Below are 8,763 nucleotides of genomic sequence, written 5' to 3'. Positions count from 1 at the left end.
GCTCACCCCCACCCTGGAGAGTAAACAGAGCCTCATATGCAATGCACAGGCCAGGTGGCCCTGGGAGTGGGGTGGGCGGGAGGTGGGCAGGGGACGAGGAGTCAGGCCTCCATGCCAACAGGCCTTCATCACCTTTGATCCCAAGGCTTCTGGAGGGCAGGGGGCGATGGGGGAGGGCGGGTGGGGGGGAGCAGGGGGGTGGGATGATGGGGGAGGGCACTGCATGCAGCCATCAGCCTCCCTCCCACACATCTCCGCAGAGCTGTTGAAACAAATTCTTCATCCATGTCGGGCTCTGAGGTTTACAAAAGCTTTTCACAAGTTTGGGCTTGTTGGAGCCTTAGCACTCCTGAGTTTCGAGTTTCGTGGGCAGCCCCGTTTTACAGAAGAAAACTGAGGCTGGGCCCAGTGAAGGGGCTTGCCCAAGGCCATGGTGAGTTAGAGGCAGAGGCCAGACTTGAAAGCAAGGCCTTGTGTCCCAATTAGGTGCTTTTCCCACAGAGGGGAGACTCAGGCTCAGAGATGTGCAGTGACTTGCCCTCAGTCACGCAGCAGGGAGGAGCAGGAGCCTTGAAGTCACAGCCCTGGTCACACCCCAAGCCTTCTGCACTATACCAGGTCACTGTCCAGGACACCAGAGGTCGTTCTTGGTGGGTCTTAGGAGGGTGTCATACCCAGGGCATCAGAGGCAGGATCAGATGGGCAGAAGTGATCCAGCGCACAGGAGGAAGTCTTCCTGGAGGAGGTCATCCAGAGCTTAGAGCTCAGGCACAAGTAGGAATTAACCAGTGAAGCAGTGGGAAAGGGTAATGCAGGCAGGGTAAATTGTGGAGGTGTGAAACTGTGATTGTGCAAGCAGGAACCACAAGCAATTTGGTGTTATTAGGGCGTGACGCAGAATGCCGAAGTGATCTCCAGGGAAGGCAGGTCCAGCAATGGGGATTTTAAGTTGAGGGCAATGGGGAGCCAATGAAGATGTTAAGCAGGGTGAGACGTAATTACTGTGCCCCAAACAGAAGTCAGCACTAGAGAGGCCCAGACCTCTTGACTCCCAGCCTAGAACTGTGGGGAGACAGGAGACATTCTGGCAAAGGTGGGAGGGCGCTCAGCTTGCCTTGGGGCCTCAAGCTGCCCACTCGGCCCTGACCCCCTGCAGCTGCAGGAGAGCTGCCTCCGTGGGGAGCCAGTTCCGGGCCCGGCCCACTCAGCACCAGTGTGTCCTTCGAGGTTGGGCTGGACAGGGCACGGGAAAGGTGAGGGGGCGCCGGGGCCAGTGCCCCAGGCCTCACACTCCGCCCACCTGGCTGTGCTGAGGCAAGCGGCTGAAGCAGGCCTTCCTGGGAGCTGACCCTTGCCTGGCCTGCCCCGGGTTGCCCCCATGGCTCTGTTACTGTGTTATGGCTACTGCCGCTACCACTGACAAAGCTGTCGGTCCAGCAAGGAGCAGGCCTCCCGCAGTGTGGAGGCCTGGCTGAGTCCAATCTCCAAAGCCACTCAGCCCCCGATGGCCCCACTGGGGAGCGGGACTGGCTCAGCCTGGGGGGAGGCTGGCGGCACGTGTTCCCCCCTCGCTGTCTCTCTCAGAGAGAGAGCGTAAGACCCTCCAAGGGCATGTGAGACTGCGCAGGCCTGCCTATGGGCCACAGGCTGGAGCCTGTGCTCAAAGGCCAGGAGGCAGCTGTCTGGAGCCTCCAACAGACCCCACAGTTGGCAAGAGGGGAAACTTCATTTCTTTTTGCTGCACCACGTGACATGGGGCATGGGGGCTCTTAGTTCTCTAACCAGGGATCAAACCCACACCTCCTGCAGGAGAAGTCCAGAGTCTTAACCACTGGACCACCAGGGAAGCCCTGGAAACTTAATTTTTTATATTAAAGCAAATCTAGTTCTCCCCCTAGAGAGCCAGGAAGTAGTGACACCCTGGCAGCAATAAGCACATTCGGCCTCTAGATCTTGGTTCCTACACACCACTCTAATAATAAGAACCAGAACTCCCTAGAGAAATGACTGATTCAGGGGCTGAGGCAGGGAAAACAATAGATGAGCCTGGATCATCTTGGAGTGCTAGAGAGTAACTGTGTGTAGTTGCTCAGTCGTGTTCCACTCTTTGCGACCCTGTGGACTGTAGCCCACCAGGCTCCTCTGTCGGAGGAAATGCTAAATAATAATAATAATAAACGATGGAGTTTCAGTACAGGAGCCAACCTGAAAGAGATCCCAGGGGCCAAACCTAGGCCAGGATGAGCAACAGAACAAATAACAGAATTGGATTATAATCCAACACATAAAATAAACATCCATGAGTCCACACTGATGTAATGATTGAAGAAACAAATAAATGGGGGAGACTAGGCCTATCTTCCTTACAGAAGAATTCTGAATAATTCATGTAGGTTTCCCCCCTCTGGGAGGTGGAGCTTAATTCCCCATTGCTTTGACTGTGGACTGAACCTAGTGAAATCTTCCAAAGAAAGGAAGTATAAAAAAGATTTAAAGAAAAAGAAAACAATTTCACAGTAGAGAAACCTGACAAATACTACCATAATCGAGTTAACATCACCATTAAACAGACAAACTCAGAGCAACAGGAACATGTTCCCGGAATTTGATCAGGTGTCAGCAAACGCGCAGAGGCTACTGGGCGCCACCCACCGCTCCAAGTGTTCTGCCCTCAGTTCAGTTCAGTCCAGTCCAGTCACTCAGTCGTGTTCGACTCTGTGACCCCAGGGACTGCAGCACGCCAGGCCTCCCTGTCCGTCACCAACTCCCAGAGCTCACACAAACTCATGGCCATCGAGTCTGTGATGCCATCCAACCATCTCATCCTCTGTCGTCACCTTTTCCTCCCACCTTCAATCTTGCCCAGCATCAGGGTCTTTTCCAATGAGTCAGTTCTTTGCATCAGGTACACAAGGTATTGGAGTCTCAGCTTCAGCATCAGTCCTTCCAATGAATATTCAGGACTGATTTCCTTTAGGAGGGACTCAACTCCTTGCAGTCCAAGGGACTCTCAAGAGTCTTCTCCAACACCACAGTTCAACAGCATCAATTCTTGGGTGCTCAGCTTTCATTTCATGGCTGCAGTCACTATCTGTTGTGATTTTGGAGCCCCCCCAAATAAAGACTGTCACTGTTTCCATTGTTTTTCCATCTATTTATCACGAAGTGATGGGACCGGATGCCATGATCTTAGTTTTCTGAATGTTGAGTTTTAAACCAACTTTTTCACTTTCATCAAGAGGCTCTTTAGTTCTTCACTTTCTGCCATAAGGGTGGTGTCATCTGCATATCTGAGGTTATTGATATTTCTCCTGGCAATCTTGATTCCAGCTTGTGCTTCATCCAGCTCGGCATTTCCCATGATGTACTCTGCATATAAGTTAAATAAGCAGGGTGGCAATATGCGGCTTTGACGTACTCCTTTCCCAATTTGGAACCAGTCTGTTGTTCCATGTCCAGCTCTAACTCTTGCTTCCTGACCTGCATACAGATTTCTCAGGAGGCAGGTGAGGTGGTCTGGTATTCCCATCTCTTGAAGAATTTTCCACACTTTGCTGTGATCCACACAGTCAAAGACTTTGGCATAGTCAATAAAGCAGAAATAGATGTTTTTCTGGAGCTCTCTAGCTTTTTCAATGATCCAGTGGGTGTTGGTAATTTGGTCTCTGGTTCCTCTGCCTTTTCTAAAACCAGCTTGAACATTTGGAAGTTCATAGCTCATGTACTGTTGAAGCTTGGCTTGGAGAATTTTGAGCATTACTTTGCTAGCATGTGAGATGAGTGCAGTTGTGCAGTAGTTTGAGCATTCTTTGGCATTGCCTTTCTTTGGGATTGGAATGAAAACTGCCCTTTTCCAGTCCTGTGGCCACTGCTGAGTTTTCCAAATTTGCTGACATTTTGAGTGCAGCACTTTCACAGCATCGTCTTTTAGGATTTGAAACAGCTCAACTGGAATTCCATCACCTCCACTAGCTTTGTTCATAGTGATGCTTCCTAAGGCCCACTTGACTTCGCATTCCAGGATGTCTGGTTCTAGGGGAGTGATCACACCATTGTGGCTATCTGGGTCATGAAGATCTTTTTTGTATAGCTCTTCTGTGTTCTTGTCACCTCTTCTTAATATCTTCTGCTTCTGTTAGGCCCATATCATTTCTGTCCTTTATTGAGCCCATCTCTGCATGAAACGTTACCTTGGTATCTCTGATTTTCTTGAAGAGATCTCTAACCTTTCCCATTCTATTGTTTTCCTCTATTCCTTTGCACTGATCACTGAGGAAGGCTTTCTTATCTCTCCTTGCTAGTCTTTGGAACTCTGCATTCAAATGGGTATATCTTTCCTTTTCTCCTTTGCCTTTTGCTTCTTTTCTTTTCTCAGCTATTTGTAAGGCGTCCTCAGACAACCATTTTGCCTTTTTGCATTTCTTTTTCTTGGGGATGGTCTTGATCACCGCCTCCTGTACAATGTCACGAACCTCCATCCATAGTTCATCAGGCACTCTGTCAGATCTAATCCCTTGAATCTATTTGTCACTTCCATTGTATAACCATAAGGGATTTGATTTAGGTCATACCTGAATGATTTGGTGGTTTTCCCTACTTTCTTCAATTTGAGTCTGAATTTGGCAATAAGGATTTCATGATCTGAGCCACAGTCAGCTCCCGGTCTTGCTTTTGCTGACTGTATAGAGCTTCTCCATCTTTGGCTGCAAAGAATATAATCAATCTGATTTTGGTATTGACCATCTGGTGATGTCCATGTGTAGAGTCTTCTCTTGTGTTGTTGGAAGAGGGTGTTTGCTATGAGCAGTGCATTCTCTTGGGAAAACTCTATTAGCCTTTGCCCTGCTTCATTTTGTACTACAAGGCCAAATTTGCCTGTTACTCCAGGTATCTATTGACTTCCTACTTTTGCATTCTAGTCCCCTATGATGAAAAGGACATCTTTTTAAGGTGTTAGTTCTAGAAGATCTTGTAGGTCTTCATAGAACCATTCAACTTACAGATTTGAACAGTGAGACAGAGGGAAGTGAAGGAACTCGTCAGAGCCATCAGCTCAAGCACAGAAAAAGCAGGACTCAAGCCCAGGTAGTTGGGGCCTTTTGGTAAAACAGTTTCCCGTTTGCCGTCTTCAACAGCCAAGACAGGACATTGTTCTCTCTCTGCCATGATGGGCATCTCCCTAGAGATGCTTAGAACACTGGTCTTGGGCAACTGAGGCCACATAACCTGCTTGAGGTCTCCAAATGCCATAGCATTCCACACCCCAGGCATCCACATTGGAGGGAGGAAGGGAAGGATGGGGATGGTTTGCAGTTTCCTCCTGCTCTGGGCCAGGCTGGGCACTGGGGTCATAGGGATGAATCAGGTCCTTCTCTGCCCTCATGGAGCTCTTAGTCAGGTGGAGGCAACAGTGGCAACACAGGGATCCTGGCCTAGAAGGAGAAGAGCTGGGTGTCATAGGAGCCAGAACGGGGCACCTGACCCAGCCTGGAAGACTCAGGCAGGCTTCTTGGAGGAAGAGGAGCCATCCAAGTGGAAGCCAAGGTCACGTGGAAGTCCCCCGGATAAAGGGCAGAGAGGGGTCCCCAGAAGGGCCTGCCCTTGCCCTCCACACTGCAGACCTCTGAGACTGGGGCCTGCGTCTCCCCCATTTGACCAGGACAAGCCCTAAGCTGGCTCCGACACCATCCCAGCCTCTGGCTATCATGCCATCAACAGCCCTGTGATGCCAACCCTGATCTCATTCCCAGAGAGAACCTTCATCTCTGGCCTCAGTCCTCTCAGCTGGGAAGTGGGCCTGCAGCCCGCTGCCCTCCCTGGGCTCTGAGCTGCAGGGGCCTTGGCACCCTTTGATGCACGCAGCAAAGCCCTTAAGGAGGCCAAGGCAGCAATTATGAGGGTGCTGGGTGGGAAGCTGCACTCATTCCCTGCTGCTCCCAGTCTGAGTGGCAAGTCAAAACAGTATCACCAGGCACCAGCCTTGCATTTTCTAATTAATTAGTAAACCATAGAGGAATGCCCCACTCCCAACCTCTTGCTGCAGCCCCAGGGCTGAGGATGGGGCCTGGAGCGCGGTAGATGCTGCGAGAACAGGCTGGGCGTTTGCCGGGTGTAAAGTGCTTGCATTCTCAGCTCTGGCCTTCTCTGCCTTTGTCCATGATCAACATGCCTCCATCTCCCCCTCCCCAGAGCAGTGGCCAGCACAGTAGGCCCTCAAGAAACATCTGCTCAATAAACAAAGAATGAAGAAGAGAGCGGCCAGGCTTCGGGGACCTGGGGGCCCAGTGGATCCACGTGTGTTAGTCACTCAGTCAAGTCCGACTCTGAGACACCATGGACTGCTCTGTCCATGGGATTCTCCAGGCAAGAATGCTGGAGTGGGCTGCCATTCCCTTCTCCAGGGTTCTTCCCAACCTAGGGATCGAACCCTGGTCTTCTGCATTTCAGGCAGATTCTTCACCATCTGAGCCACCAGGGAAGCTAGGGGAGCCATATGGAGGCAGATTATTCAATATCCCTCAGTGTGGGTTGTGCCGGGAGACGTGCTATGCAGACAGCAGGCTGCCCAGAGCCATGCTGGCAGGAAAGGAGAAGGGATCCAGCATTTCTGAGCACCTACTATGTGCCAGTCAGCATGCCAAGCCCGAGATGCACGTTGTCTTACTGAAGGATCACAATGACCCTGCAAAGTAGGGATTATCCCCATGTTACAGATGGGGACCCTGAGGCTCAGTGAGGTTATGGTATCAGAGCAAGATCCCACATAAGACAAGGGCCATCTCATCCCACTGCCTGCTGCTGAGTGACATCTGGGGAGGTTTTAGGGGGGTGGTCCTAGGAAGCAGGAAGACCCTTGACTGGAAGAGGAAGAGGGGCTCTGATGGGTCATCTCTTGATGACCTTGCTGTAGGACCCGGGCACGTTCCTCAAGGGCACTGGCTCTTGGTCTGTCCACTTGTCCTGGGGAGGGCCTGGGGAAATCCTGAGGGCTCCTGATGCCCACCACAAGTTGCCCCCGACTCCTGGTACCCGCTCCCAGGCAGCTCCAGGCGGCGGGCCCCACTCCAGCCCCCCGGGGTCTGGCTTGCCAATGCAAACCTCGTCAGCGCTTCTCTGTCGGCAGAGCCGGGGTTTCTGGGAAACCGCGACCGCGTCCCCTGCCGGGGGCCCTGTTTCAGCAGCCTCATCACATTCCCCGGCGGCTTCGGGAGTCTGGACGATCGGATGCAGTTTCCACTCTGGCCTGGCAGCCAGGCAGTTGCGTGACCAGGTCCGCTGCTGGGTGGAGGGTCCCTCCCCCAGGGACCAGGCCTTGGGGGCCAGGTAGACCAGTAGACCCCAGGTGGTTACATGCCAAATCTGCACAAGGGATCCACCTGGTCTCTCCCCATACCCACACCCCCCGCCGCTCCTTCCAGACCCGCAGCCTGTCCTCAGGGCTCACCCGAGCCCTCCCTGCATGGACCACCCCCCCAACCCTTGTTTATGCTGCGGAAACAGCACTCACTGCTCCAGGCCAACTCGAGCTCTCCAGCCTCTTAGAGACCTCCAGAACCAACTGATTTGGCAAAACTCAGCCCCGCTCTTCCATGTGGTTTCGGCACACGGACCACAGCGGAGCTGGAATGGCATTCAGAGGCGGGGCCCTGCAGCCCCGGCCGCTCCTCCCGGCAGCCCCAGTCCCTTCATTTCTGCAAGAACTCCGTGAACCAGAACAGCTTTCATCTACCCCGTGAGTGGGGGGGCTGCCTACCCCATTTGTCCAGGACCAGGTTTAGATCACTTGTCCTGTACAGTTAGCAACAGCGCCCCTTTCCCCTCTCTGTCTCCATCTGGATGATCACTCACTCGCTCACCCTACCATGAGGTACACAGAAGAGAAGTGTGTGCTCAGCCGTGTCTGACTCTTTGCGACCCCCTGGACCGTAGCCCGCCAGGCTTCTCTGTCCATGGGATTTTCCAGGCAAGAAGACTGGAGGGGGTTGCCACCCTCCTCAGGGGATCTTCCCGACCAAGATTGAGCCTGCGTCTCTTACATCTCCTGCGTTGGCAGCGGATTCTTTACCACTGAGCCACTTGGGAAGGGAAAGCTTTGCCCAAAGCCCCAGGGCCAGAAGGCGCAGAGTCAGGACAGGAATCCGGCATCTTGCCCTGAGCCCTGCTGCCCACGGCTGGGGTTTCGAGTGACCGAGACTAGGCTTCCTCCAGGGCCCGCTCTGTGCCACCTGCTGCCTGGAACTGCCCCCAAGACCCTTGGCACTACCCACCAGCTTTCTCTGAGCTTTTAGCTCACCCATCACCCAACTTAAAGGTACCCCTCACCCCCCACCCCCACCATCTCTCCTTCATGCACTTCTGACTTTTTGCAGTCACAGGCTCACATAATGTGATTATCTATCATAGACACAACTTCCTGCCTGGCAGCCAGTTCCATGAGGCCTGACACCTGGAGGTCGCCCCACCACGCTTTTCAGGTCGGGATCAGTGACTGGATCTTGGTGCCAGGGAAAGCGTGGGCGGCGAGAGAATCCAAGTGGTCCCCTCACAGACCCTGCATCGTAGCTTCCCCAGGGAGAGACACTCATGCAAAACGAATACTCAGAAGTCCAACCTGCTATGACCCAGAGAAGGAGCAACTTGTTCAGTCTGGAGTGGGTTAGGGAAGGCTTCCTGGAGGAGGCAGTTTCTAAGCTGACTTGAAGGATGAGGTGATGGGGGAAGAACGAGGGTGTTCAACTCAGAAGCGAAGGGAGGCCAGTGTGG

Source organism: Cervus canadensis, chromosome 24 (assembly GCF_019320065.1).
Source record: "Cervus canadensis isolate Bull #8, Minnesota chromosome 24, ASM1932006v1, whole genome shotgun sequence".
In the NCBI taxonomy this organism is placed as follows: Eukaryota; Metazoa; Chordata; class Mammalia; order Artiodactyla; family Cervidae; genus Cervus; species Cervus canadensis.
The sequence above is the reverse complement of the archived record's forward strand: the minus strand, read 5'-3'. Positions refer to the sequence as shown.